The 12540-nt window shown below is 41.1% G+C and overlaps 1 protein-coding gene and 1 pseudogene across 1 annotated transcript in view; both read left to right on the top strand.

Annotated features, from left to right (window-relative positions):
- Window positions 1–12540, top strand: part of SQSTM1 (sequestosome 1) — a 71233-nt gene that overhangs the window by 10151 nt on the left and 48542 nt on the right. The gene's annotated exons all lie outside the window — the stretch shown is intronic.
- LOC147367975 (large ribosomal subunit protein eL31 pseudogene) lies at window positions 8558–9184 on the top strand (annotated as a pseudogene).

The raw sequence follows: 12540 nt of genomic DNA, 5'->3' as shown, positions 1-12540 counted from the left end.
TACTGTGATATTGAATGGTTTGCCTTGGAAACGAACAGTACCAGTATCATACTGTGTGTGATTTTTGAGATTGCATCCAAGTATGGCATTTCGGACTCTTTTGTTGACCATTATGGCTACTCCTTTTCTTCTAAGGGATTCCTGCCCACAGTAATAGATATAATGGTCGTCTGAGTTAAATTCACCCATTCCCGTCCATTTTAGTTCTGTGATTCCTAGAATGTCGATGTTCACTCTTGCCATCTCCTGTTTGACCACTTCTAATTTGCCTTGATTCATGGACCTAACATTCCAGATTTCTATGCAATATTGTTCTTTATAATATTAGACCTTGCTTCTATCACCAGTCACATCCACAACTGGGTATTGTTTTTGCTTTGGCTCCATCCCTTCCTTCTTCCTGGAGTTATTTCTCCACTGATCTCCAGTAGCATATTGGGCACCTACCGACCTGGGGAGTTCCTCTTTCAGTATCCTATCATTTTGCCTTTTCATACTGTTCATGGGTTTCTCAAGGCAAGAATACTGAAGTGGTTTGCCATTCCCTTCTCCAGTGGACCACATTCTGTCAGACCTCTCCACCATGACCCGTCTGTCTTGGGTGGCCCCACAGGGCATGGCTTAGTTTCATTGAGTTAGACAAGGCTGTGGTCCGTGTGATCAGATTGACTAGTTTTCTGTGATTATGGTTTCAGTGTGTCTGCCCTCTGATACCCTCTCGCAACACCTACCATCTTACTTGGGTTTCTCTTACCTTGGACAAGGGGTATCTCCTCACTGCCACCCCTCCTGACCTTGAACGTGGAGTAGCTCCTGTCGGCCCTCCTAGGAATGTAAGTGAAAAGTGAAAGTGTTAACCACTCAGTCGTGTCTGATTCTTTGCAACCCCATGGACTGTAGTCCACCAGGCTCCTCTGTCCATGGAATTTTCCAGGCAAGAATACTGGAATGGATTGGCATTCTTTTCTCCTGGGGATCTTCCCAACCTAGGGATTAAATCCTGGTCTCCTGCATTCTTGTCAGATATATATCAATGATTACTTTAAATGTAAGTGGATTAAATGCACTAGCCAAAAAATGCAGACTGGCTGAATGGACACAAAAACAAGACCCACATACATTGCTGTCTACAAGAAACCCACTTTAGACCTAGAGACACATACAGACTGAAAGTGAGAGGATGAAAAAAGATATTCCATGCAAATAGAAATCAAAAAAAGCGGGAGTAGCAATAATTATATCAGATAAAATAGACTTTAAAATAAAGACCATTACAAGAGATGGAAGGACACTACATAACGATCAAGGGGTCAATCCATGAAGAAGACATAACAATTGTAAATATTTATGCACCCAACATAGGAGCATCTCAATACATAAGACAAACACTAACAGACATAAAAGGAAAAACTGACAGTAACACAATAATAGTAGGAGACTTCAACATCCCACTCACACCAATGGACAGACCATCAAAACAGAGAATTAACAAAGAAACAGAAGCCTTAAATGACACATTAGACCAGATGGATATAGTTGATATCTTCAGGACATTCCATCCAAATGCTGAAGAATACACCTTCTTTTCAAATGCACATGGAACATTCTCCAGGATAGACCACATCTTGGGTCACAAGTCAAGCCTCAGAAAATTTAAGAAAATTGAAATTGTATTGAACATCTTTTCTGACCACAATGCTATGAGACTAATATCAATTACAGGGGGAAAAATGTAAAAAAACCAAACACATGGAGGCTAAATAATACGTTTCTAAATAATGAACAAATTACTAAAGAAATAAAAGGGAAATTAAAAAATTCTTAGAAACAAATGATGAAACATGATGACCCAAAACCTATGGGATGCAGCAAGAGCAGTTCTAAGAGGGAAGTTCATAGCAATATAATCTTATCTCAAGAAAAACATTAAATAGACTGCCTAACTTTACATCTAAAACCACTGGAAAAAGAAGAACAAAACCTTCCCAAAGTTAGTAGAAGGAAAGAAATCATAAAGATCAGAGCAGAGATAAATGAAAAAGAAATGAATGAAACAGTAGTAAGGATTAATAAAACGAAAAGCTGGTTCTTCGAGAAGATGAACAAAATTGACAAACCATTAGCCAGACTCATCAAGAAAAAAAGAGAAGAATCAAATCAATAAAATTAGAAGTGAAAAAGGAGAGGTTATGACAGACATAAGGGACTATTACAAGCAACTGTATGCCAACAAAATGGGCAACTTGGAAGAAATGGATAGATTTTTAGAAAAGTTCAAGCTTCAAAGACTGAATCAGGAAGAAATAGAAATTATGAACAAGTCAGTTAGAAGCACAAAAATCAAAACTGTGATAAAAAATCTCCCCCAAAACAGAAGCACAGGGCCGGATCACTTCCCAGGTGAATTCTATCAAATATTTAGAGAAGAGGTAAGGCCTATCCTTCTTAAACTCTTTCAAAACATTAGAGAGGAAGGAACACTTCCAAACTCACATTCTATGAGGCCACCATCACCCTGATCCTAAAACCAGATTAAAGACAGCACAAAAAAAGAAAATACAGGCCAGTATCACTGATGAACATAGATGCAAAAATCCTTAACAGAATTCTAGCAAACAGAATTCAACAACACATTAAAAAGTTCATACACCATGGTCAAGTCCGGTTTATCTCAGGGATGCAAGGATTCCTGCGTATACACAAATTAATCAATGTGATATACACCATATTACAAATTGAAAGATAAAAATCATATGATAATCTCAATAGGTGCAGAAAAAGATTTTGACAAAATTGAGTACCCATTTATGATAAAAACTTCAAAAATGGGCAAAAAGGAACAAACCTCAACATAATAAAACCCATATATGATAAACCTACAGCAAACATTATTCTCAATGGTGTAAAACTGAAAGCATTCTTTCTAAGATCAGGAACAAGACAAGGGTGCCCACTCTTGCCACTGTTACTCAACAGAGTTCTGCAAGTCCTAACTATGGCAATCAGAGAAGAAAAAGAAGTAAAAGGAATCCAGAACAGGATTAAAGAAAAGAAAACAAGTAAAACTTAACAGAAAAGAAGTAAAACTCTCACTGTTTGTTGATAAGATACTATACATAGAAAACCCTAAAGATATTATCAGAAAATTACTAGAGCTAATCAGTGAGTTTAGTAAAGTCACAGGATACAAAATCAATACATAGATCACTTGTGTTCCTATACACTAAAAATGAAAAATCAGAAAAAGAAATAAAGGAACCAATCCCATTTACCATTGCAACAAAAAGAATAAAATATCTAGAAATAAACCTACCTAAGACATCTGGTCCCATCACTTCATGGGAAATAGTTGGGGAAACAGTGGAAACAGTGTCAGACTTTATTTTCTTGGGCTCCAAAATCACTGCAGATAGTGACTGCAGCCATGAAATTAAAAGACGCTTACTCCTTGGAAGGAAAGTTATGACCAACCTAGATAGCATATTCAAAAGCAGAGACATTACTTTGCAACAAAGGTCCATCTAGTCAAGGCTATGGTTTTTCCAGTGGTCATATATGGATGTGAGAGTTGGACTGTGAGGAAAGCTGAGTGTCGAAGAATTGATGCTTTTGAACTGTGGTGTTGGAGACTCTTGAGAGTCCCTTGGACTGCAAGGAGATCCAACCAGTGCGTTCTGAAGGAGATCAGCCTTGGGATTTCTTTGGAAGGAATGATGCTAAAGCTGAAACTCCAGTACTTTGGTCACCTCATGTGAAGAGTTGACTCATTGGAAAAGACTCTGATGCTGGGAGGGATTAGGGGCAGGAGGAGAAGGGGCCGACAGAGGATGAGATGGCTGGATGGCATCACTGACTCAATGGATGTGAGTCTGAGTGAACTCCGGGTGTTGGTGATGGACAGGGAGGCCTGGCGTGCTGAGATTCATGGGGTCTCAAAGAGTCGGACACGACTGACTGACTGAACTGAACTGAACTGACTGAAGGAACAAAAGAGCTGTATGCAGAAAACTATAAAACACTGATAAAGAAATCAAGAAGACATAAACAGATGGAGAGATATTCCATGTTCCTGAGTTGGAAGAATCAGTATTGTGATTATACTATCAAATGCAATCTACAGATTCACTGCAATCCCTATCAAATTACCAGTGGCATTTTTCAAAGAACTAGAAAGAAAAATTTCACAATTTATATGGAAACACAAGAGACCCTGAATAGCCAAAGTAATCTTGAGAAAGAAGAATGGAGCTGGAGAAAAGAGACACAGATGTAAAGAACAGACTTTTGGATGCTGTGGGAGAAGGCAAGGGTGGGGTGATTTGAGAGAATAGCATTGAAACATGTATATTATCATATGTAAAATAGATGACAAGTGCAAGCTTGATGCATGAAGCAGGGCACTCAAAGCCGGTGCTCAGGGACAACCCAAGGGATTGGGTGGGGAGGGAGGTGGGAGGGGGTTCAGGATGGGGGGACACATGTGCACCCATGGCTGATTCATGTCAATGTATGGCCCAAATCACCACAATACTGTAAATTAATTCGCCTCCAATTAAAAAAAAAAAAAAAAGAACAGAGCTGAAGAATCAACCTTCCTGACTTCAGACTATACTACAGAGCTATAGTCATCATGACAGTATGGTACTGGTACAAAAACAGAAATATAGCCCAATGGAACAAGATAGGGAGCCCAGAGATAAACCCACACACCTATGGGTACTTTGTTTTTTACAAAGGAGGCAGGAATATACAATGAGGCAAAGATAGCCTCTTCAATAAGTGGTGCAGGGAGAACTGGACAGCTACATGTAAAATAATGAAATTGGAACACTTCCTAACACCATAAACAGAAATAAAACTAAAAACGGATTAAAGACCTAAATGTAAGGCCAAAGACTATAAAACTCTTGGAGGAAAACATAGGCAGAACACTATGACATACCTCATAGCAAGCTTCTCTATGACCCACCTCCTAGAGTGATGGAAATAAACAAGTGAGACCTAATTAAAGTCAGAGGCTTTGCAGAGCAAAAGAAACTATAAGTCAGGTGAAAAGACGACCCTCAGAATAGTGGAAAATAATAGAAAATGAAACAACTGACAGGATTGATTTCTAAAATGTACAAGCAGCTCATGCAACTCAATACCAGAAATCAAACAACCCAATCAGAAAGTGGGCAAAAATCTAAACAGACATTTCTCCAAAGAAGACATACAGATGGCTAATAAACACATGAAAATATGCTCAGCATCAGTCATTATTAGAGAAATGCAAATCAAAACTACAGTGAACTACCTCTCACACTGATCAGAACGTCCATCATCAAAAAGTCTACAAACAGTAAATGCTGGAGAGGGTGTGGAGAAAAGGGAGCCCTCTTGCACTGTTGGTGGGAATGTATATTGATACAGCCACTATGGAAGACACTGTGGAGATTCCTTAAAAAACGGAATAACCCTGCCATTTGGTCCAACAGTCCTATTACTGGACATACACCCTAAGAAAACCATAACTGAATAAAACATGGATGCCAATGTTCATTACAGCACTGTTTACCATAGCTAGTGCATGGAAGCACCCTAGATGTCCACTGACAGACGAATGAATAAAGAAGCTGTGGTGTACGTATATACAATATTATATGTACCAGCCATATTACCCAGCCATAAAAAAGAACACATTTGCGTCAGTGAAAATACGGTGGATGAACCTAGAGCCTATTATACAGAGTGAAGTAAATCAGAAAGAGAAAAAGATAATATTTTAATGCATATATATGCAATCTAGAAATATGGTACTGATGAACCTCCTTACAGGTCAGCAGTGGAGATGCGGACATAGAGAACAGACTTATGGACATGGGAAGAGGGGACGGAGAGGGTGGGACAAATGTACACAGTAGCACGGAAATGTATCACACTACCGTATGTAAAGTGGATCCATTCAGTTCAGTCGCTCAGTCATGTCCGACTCTTTGCAACACCATGGACTGCAGCACGCCAGGCTTCCCTGTCCATCACCAACTCCCAGAGCTTGCTCAAACTCATGTCCATCGAGTCAGTGATGCCAAGCAACCATCTCATCCTCAGTTGTCCCCTTCTCCTGCCTTCAGTCTTACCCGGCATCAGGGTCTTTTCCAATGAGTCAGTTCTTCGCATCAGGTGGCCAGAGTTTTGGAGTTTCAGCTTCAGCATCAGTCCTTCCAATGAATATTCAGGACTGATTTCCTTTAGGATTGACTGGCTGGATCTCCTTGCAGTGGATAGCCAATGGGAATTTGTTCTATGATTCAGGGAACTCAAACTGGGGATCTGTGACAACCTAGAGGGTGTGGGAGGTGGGAGGGAGATTCAGGAGTGAGGAAACATACGTATACCTATGGCTGATTCATGTTGATGTATGGCAGAAACCAACACAATATTGTAAAGCAATTATCTTTCAACTAAAATAAATAAATTTTAAAAAAATGTGACAAAATAACATGGCTACAGAAAGTTGCAAAAAGTTTGCAGAAAAAGGAACATTCTGAAAAGTCTTGGATTTGGTCAGGATTTTCTAAGGTTGGATTAAATTTGATCAGGGAAATGGATTTTATTAATAGTAGGCTGATGCAGAACTGGATTTGCTTCTCTGTCTCACAAGAGAACAGTTTTCCTGGAATGCTGCTTTTGATAAAACGTGTGAGTTTCTGTGCCTTTAAAGTGAAGTGAAAGTCGCTCAGTCGTGTCCAACCCTTTGTGACCCCATGGACTGAGTCCTTTGAATTCTCCAGGCCAGAATACTGGAGTGGGTGGCCTTTCCCTTCTCTAGGGAATCTTCCCAACCTGGGGATTGAATCCAGGTCTCCTGCATTACAGGCGGATTCTTTACCAGCTGAGCCATCAGGAAAGCCCAAGAATACTGGAGTGGGTGCCTTTACATGATCTCTATTTTATTCTTGAAATATTTTTTTCACCTTACCTCATTGTTTCACAACTTTTAATCCTATATAACCAAGTGTTTTAAAACTTTTTGAAGGAAGTTCCTCACAGTCCCATGGTGAGGGCTCTGTGCTTGTGCTGCAGGGGACATGGATTTGATCCCTGATCAGAGAAGTAAGATCTCACAAACTGCACAGTGCAGCCATAAAAACTTTTTGAAGTTTTTGACAGACTTCCCAAATGTGAAATTCCAATTAAAGATCTTCAGCTGACTTTGGGGTGCTTCACAGGGACCCAAGAGCATCCCAAAGAGAGATCCTAAACTAATTGGGTTCATTTAGTATGTTAAATTACATGGGAAACACTGTCCAGACTCATTGTTGCCTATGTTAGATGGAATCATCAGACTCTTCTCAATTTTATGATAGCCACCAAAGAAATAGGGGAGAGGGTTTGGGGTTCTTCTGCTGTCTAATGTCTTACCTTACTCTTTGTCCAAAAATCCCCTGTAGGGATACTCCCACCTCTAGGAATTCAGTTCTTGACCCCCATGGCATTTTCCTTTGCTCCTTTTTGCTAGGACCCCCTTCACTTCAAGTCACTCCTGGTGGCTCAGAGGTTAAAGTGTCTGCCTGCAATGCGGGAGACCTGGGTTCGATCCCTGGGTCGGGAAGATCCCCTGGAGAAGGAAATGGCAACCCACTCCAGTATTCTTGCCTGGAGAATCCCACGGATGGAGGAGCCTGGTGGCCTACAGTCTACGGGGTCGCAAAGAGTGGGACACGACTGAGCGACTTCAGTTCACTTCCTTCACTTCAGGCCTTGGCAGCCCACACACTGCTCTGGACAGCCTTTTAGGTGGATGCTGCCCAGAAGCCCACATTATAAACGTTATAGATGCTCAGTCTCGAGGAATACACCCCAGCATAAGGAAACTTACTATAGGACATAAGCTCTAAATACACAGACCCCCTCAGGGAGAGTCCTGGCAGTGCCCCAGTACAAACCTCCCCCTGCCCATGACCCTTGTGAAAGAGGCCAAGTCAACCAGTGGTGTCTAGTTAGATGTCCAGTTAATCAGAGACTCCAGTTGGGAAAGTAGAGGATGCTCAAAGTCCCATTGGGTAAGAAGGGAATTTGGAGGACACTCCAACCCACTTGTGGCAAAAGCCTCGCCGTGAATGTCTCTGGGATGCTCGAATTCATTTCTAGGAATGCTCTTTACCAGTTGCAGTCTACTCAACATGGGAGGATCCTCTTCTAAGCTAGGAGCCCATTTGAATATAATTCCTTGGAGGGAGCAAAAGCCAAGGAACCACATGACCCAATGTGTATTAGAACAAATGAGAAAGTATATAAAAAAGGCCAGTTAATTATAAAAAGTTTAAAGAAGTGAACCAAGAAGAAAAAGAAAATTCAGCTTTTTTTCAGGAGCAGCTTATGAACCTTTTAGAAAATTTAGTAATATTGATTCTCCTACTCCTGAGTGTCAACCCCCTGCTTCTGCAACATTTTATCAGCCAGTCCAACCCTGGTATTATGCCCACAAAACCCCTAGAGGTAGGTAGCCTTTGTGGTATTTAATAATCGAGATCAAGTTGAGGAGGAAGAAAGAACCACTGTGAAAATAGGCAGACCAGGGCTCATGCTTAACTGATGGCTGTTGCTGTCAGTCATACCTTGCAACCTCAGGGCTACCCAAGGGAGCGAAGGAAGTTTAAACATTCATTTGGAGATAAACCAGCAAGGGGTTTCCTTTCCAACCCTGGCTTGGCAGGATGGCACCAGCAAAGAAGGACAGCAAGAAGGGCTGGTCTGCCATCAATAAGGTAGTGACCAGAGAATACACTTGACATTCACAAGCATATCCATGGAGTGGGTTTCTGAAAGCGTGCCCCATAGGCACTCAAAGAAACCCAGAAAGTTGCCATGAAGGAGATGGGAACCCCAGATGTATGCATTGACACCAAGTTCAACAAAGTTGCCTGGGCCAAAGGAATAAGAAGTGTCCCATATCGTATCTGTGTGTGGTTGTCCTGAAAATATAATGAAGATTCACCAAAGAAGCTCTATATGTTGGTTACCCATGTGCCTGTCACCACTTTAAAAATCTACAGTTAATGTGGATGAGAACTAACTGCTCATTGTCTGCTGCTGCTGCGTCACTTCAGTCGTGTCCAACTCTGTGTGACCCCAGAGGTGGCAGCCCACCAGGCTCCTCTGTCCCTGGGATTCTCCAGGCAAGAACACTGGAGTGGGTTGCCATTTCCTTCTCCAATGCATGAAAGTGAAAAGTGAAAGTGAAGTCGCTCAGTCGTGTCTGACTCTTAGTGACCCCATGGACTGCAGCCTACTAGGCTCCTCTGTCCACGGGATTTTCCAGGCAAGAGTACTGGAGTGGGGTGCCACTGCCTTCTCCGGCTTATTGTCTAGTAAAGTTATTAAACCGTAAAACAAAAACAAAACCCAGCAAGGGCTTCAAATGCAAGTCAGCTGGCCACTGGGCCTGTACATACTGGAAAGGAGTCCCCTGGTCCATGCTCAGACTGGTCCATGCCCAGTCTTCAAACACACTTCCAAGGTCATTGCAAGTGGGACCTTTCCTGGTTCAAAGGGGAAGAGGATGCCCATTCCTGAGGTGGTCATGCTGGGTGACCAAGGAAGCCTGGTACCTTCCTCCCACATAAGATATCTATCTCCACTGAGGAGCCCTGGGTGGTTTTTGATGTAGCAGGTGAGAAAATCCTTTTTTTTTTTTTTTTTTTACTTGATACAGAAGCTACTCACTCTGTCCTAATCTCTCATAATGGGCCTCTCCTCTAAAAGCTATACGTTGAGTGATGTCAGTGGAAAGCCTTGCACCCATTACTTCACTGGGCCTTTTCACTTGCCAATTTGAACAGTGGCTTCACATGCCTTTTTAGCTGTGCCTAAATGTCCTACCCCTTGGAGAAGGAAATGGCAGTCCACTCCCATATTCTTGCGTGGAGAATCCCATGGACAGAGGAGCCTGGTGGGCTATAGTCCATGAGGTCACGAAGAGTTGGACACAACTGAGTGGCTACACAGCAGCAGTCCTGCCCCACTGCTGGGGAGAGACCATCTGGGCTCCTTCAGAGCCATGTTATGATTAGGAGGCACCAGGCAGCCCCTTTTCTCGACTCTAAATCAGCTAGAGGAACAAGGGCTTTTTCCCAGCCGTATTCTACACACAGTAAACCCCACAGTTTGAGACAAAGGAATCCCTGGGAAGGCTATAAATGCCCAACCTGTAAAAATTAGCTTTAAGGCAGAAGTCGCTTATTCTGACAAGAGACAGTATTCCATAAAGTTGGAAGCAAAAAGGATTTGCAGCCTTCATAGATAAATTCTTAACACATGGCCTCTTAGTGCCCTGTCCGTCTCTCAGCAATACCCCTGTTCTGCCAGTTGTTAAGTCAAATGGGGAATATCAAATGGAACAAGACTTTCGAGCAGTAAGTGATGTAGTGGTCCCTGTACATCACCTCTTGGCCAATCCTTGTATTAGTCAAGATTCCTAGAGATGCCTAATGGTTTACTGTGGTTGACCTTCAGAATGCCTTCTTTTTTCACCCCAGTTCATTGCTCATCACAGTCTCTGCCTTTGAGTGGACTAACCCTTACTCAGGCCAAATGCAAGAATATACCTGGACAGTATTGCCTCAGGGGTTTCAGGACAGCCCACGCTTGTTCTCCCAGGCCCTAGGAAAGGAACGGAAGGAAATACACCTAAAAGAAGGATGATTCTACAGTGTGTGGATGGTATGTTAATATGTAGCCCACAATGGAGACCTCAGATCAGAATACCCTTGAAGTCCTTGGTTTCCTTGAGGCCTGGGATTAAAGGGTCTCCCACATAAAGGCACAAATCTCAAAGCAACAGTTTAAATATCTGGGATATGTTATAAACCCTGGAAATAGTTATTTCCAGATAGAAAACAAGCTATATTAGGCCTAAACATCCCAAAGATAAACATATTTGTACCTTCTTAGGCATGGTAGAATTTTGTGGAATTTAAATTCCAGGATTTGGTCCAATGGCTAAGCCTCTATATGAAGCCACTAAATGCCCAGATACAGAGCCATTACTTTGGACTGTGGAACAAGAAGAGGCTTTTAGTAATATCAAACAGGCCCTCACCTGAGCTCTTATTCTGGGCCTCCCTTTATTTGTTTACTTAACCTTTCATTTTATATTGGAGTATAGGTAATTAATAATGATGTGTTAGTTTCAGGTGTATAGCAAAGTAATTCAATTATACACATATCTGTTTCTTTTCAAATTCTTTCCCATTTAGGTTGTTGTATAATATTGAGCAGAGTTCTATGTGCTATACAGTAGGTCCTTGTTGGTGAACCATTTAAAATGTAGCAGTGTGTACATGTCATTCCTAAACTCCCTAACTATCCCTTCTCCCCCTCTTCCCCCACCCTAGTTTCTTCTCTAAGTCTATGAGTCTGTTTTGTAAATAAGTTCATTTGTATAATTTTTTTTTTTTTTAGATTCCACATATAAGCAATATCATATGATACTTCACTTTTCTAACTTACTTCACTCAGTATGATAGGCTTTAGGTCAATCCATGTTGCTGCAAATAGCATCATTTCATTCTTTTAAAATATTAGTGTATTTATTTTTATTTTTGCTGTGCTGGGTTTTTGTTGCTGGATATATGCCCAGGAATGGGACTGCAGGATGATATGGTAGCTCTGTGTTTAGTTTTTTAAGGAACCTCCATACTTTTCTCCATAGTGGCTGTACCAGTTACATTCCCATCAGTGGTGTAGGAGAATTTTCCCTTCCGTCCACACCCTCTCCAGCATTTATTTGTGGATTTTTTTGACAATAACCATATTCACTGGTGTGAGGTAATATCTCAATGTAGTTTTTTTTCTACATTTCTATAATAATTAGTGATGTTGAACATCTTTTCATATTCTTCCTGGCCATCTGTATGTCTTCTCTGGAGAAATGTGTATTGTATCTTCTGCCTATTTTTTGATTGAGTTGTTTGTTTTGATGATATTGAGCTGCATGAGCTGTTTGTAAATTTTGGAGACTAATTCTTTGTCAGCCACATAACTTTCAAACGTTTTCTCTCATTCTGTGGGTTGTCTTTTCATTTTGTTTATGGTTTCCTTTGGTGTGAAAAAGCTTTTGAGTTTATGTCCCATGTGTTTATTGTTATTTTTTTATTTCCATTACTCTGGGAGACAGATCAAAAAAGATATTGCTGCAATTTATGTCAGAGAGTGTTCTGCCTATGTTTTCCTCTAAGAGTTTTATAGGGTCTGGTCTCACATTTAGGTCTTTAATCTCATTTTGAACTTACAATATTGTAATTTAATTTTTTTTTACATGTAGCTGTCCAGTTTCCGAGTACCAGTTATTGAAGAAGCTGTTTTTCCACAATTGTAGAGGCTTGTCCCCTGTGTCACAGATTGACCATAGGTGTGTGGGTTTATTTCTGGGTCTTCTATCTTGTTCCATTGATCTATATTTCTGTTTTGGTGCCAGTATCATTCTGTTTTGATGACTATAGCTTTGTAGTATAGTCTGAAGTCAGGGAGCCTGATTCCTCCAGCTCTGTTCTTCTT

Source organism: Bos grunniens, chromosome 7, assembly GCF_055505025.1.
Source record: "Bos grunniens cultivar Pamir isolate PY7600 chromosome 7, Bosgru_T2T1.0, whole genome shotgun sequence".
Classification (NCBI taxonomy): domain Eukaryota; kingdom Metazoa; phylum Chordata; class Mammalia; order Artiodactyla; family Bovidae; genus Bos; species Bos grunniens.
The sequence above is the reverse complement of the archived record's forward strand: the minus strand, read 5'-3'. Positions and strand labels throughout refer to the sequence as shown.